This window comes from Solanum tuberosum, unplaced genomic scaffold (genome assembly GCF_000226075.1).
Source record: "Solanum tuberosum cultivar DM 1-3 516 R44 unplaced genomic scaffold, SolTub_3.0 scf00484, whole genome shotgun sequence".
In the NCBI taxonomy this organism is placed as follows: Eukaryota; Viridiplantae; Streptophyta; class Magnoliopsida; order Solanales; family Solanaceae; genus Solanum; species Solanum tuberosum.
The window spans coordinates 223201-224712 of NW_006239414.1; positions in this window are offsets into that span (position 1 = coordinate 223201).

The following is a 1512-nucleotide window of genomic DNA, read 5'->3' on the forward strand; positions in this document are numbered from 1 at the left end:
GAGCTACTGTTGTCCCACTAGCCAGAGTACAGAAGTTGGAGGCTCAGATGGCCACACTGCTGCATCACATCCAGCCATGGATGCAGAAGTCGATTGCTGAGTCCGAGGCGAGGATGGAGCGCAGGATGGAGGCGATGATGGACCGGAAGGTCCAAGCTGTTAATAAGAGGCTCGATGCCTTCGAGCTGAGAGTTCTCGAGCGATCAGCCCCGGCTACAGATCTATCTGCTTTACAGGTTGATTTAGCCAGTCTCCGGAGTGACGTTGATGCTATTCTTGTTGCACCTTCAATTGAGACTTAGGCTGCTCCTACTGCATTGGCTGATGATACAGTGCTAGATGCTCTATTCAGTGGCACCGCAGAGGAGGGGCCTGCACCGACACATGCCAAAGGCAAGCGGTACCGTTCTCATCGCACAGAGGAAGAGAAAGCTCACAAAAGACAGTGTCGGCAGAAGAAGGAGGCTAGGAGGGCCTCTATTGTAGGCAAAGAGTGTCGCCAGCAGAGAGTGCGTGAGAGAGTTGCAGGGGCATCGAGCTCTGCCCCAGTTGCAGAGGTTCAGCCTGTTTTGAGGGACGTGGTGAGCACCTCTGATGGTGCGAAGAGATTGTTAGAGAGCACTACTAAGGGTGTTATGATTGCTGATGTGGGCACTTCTGAGGGTGCCCCCACCGTGGGGCCAGCAGGTTCTGGGAAATCGGATCCCCCTGTTTGTTGATGATTTAACGGCGCTTTGCGCCACAGGTTTGCTTCACCCATTCCATTTTTTTTAATGTTTATGTATGCATTGGGGACAACTGCATCTGTTTTTGTTGGGGGTGGGGTAAATGTATTGTGAGTGATAGGGTGAAATCTGAATAACCCAACTCATGAATCCTCTCTTGGGGTTTTCTTGCCTGTGCTCTTTTCCCCCAAGGGGATGTTTAATTTTTGTTGAACCAGCATGTCTTAGGATTGTATGTGTAGAAGCATGATATAGAATGAAGCATGATGGCTTATAAAAAAATGATACCCGTCAGATTTTGGGATGTATGCTAGAAGTTATAGGCTACGATTAGTTGAATGTGCTGGTTCTGAGTATGACATAATCATGAACCAACTCGAGAGCATGACTTAAGCTGAAACTTGAACTGGGGAATCTGATAACCTAATGATGGAACTATGTGCCAAGAGTGTGTGAGAATCGTTGAGTATTCAAACAGTTTTTGTGCAAAACTAGAACTTGCCTGGTTAGTCCTGCTAAGACAATTCAATCTAGAAGTTAGGAAGTAGTCATAGGCCATTGTTCTGAAAAGTCCACAAATCGCCTAAAAGAAGGATCCAACCAAATGAAATAAATGCTCCCTTTGATCCAAAAACTTTGAACCTAAAATTAAACCATTTCTTTCTAAACCCTGAACTCACTTTCCCATAATCTACTATGTTGGCCCCGGTCCCTCCTTGGACATATGCACTTCGACCTAGGCCAAAGGCCTAAGTTGAGAGTGGCTAATGTAAAAAGTAACTTCAAA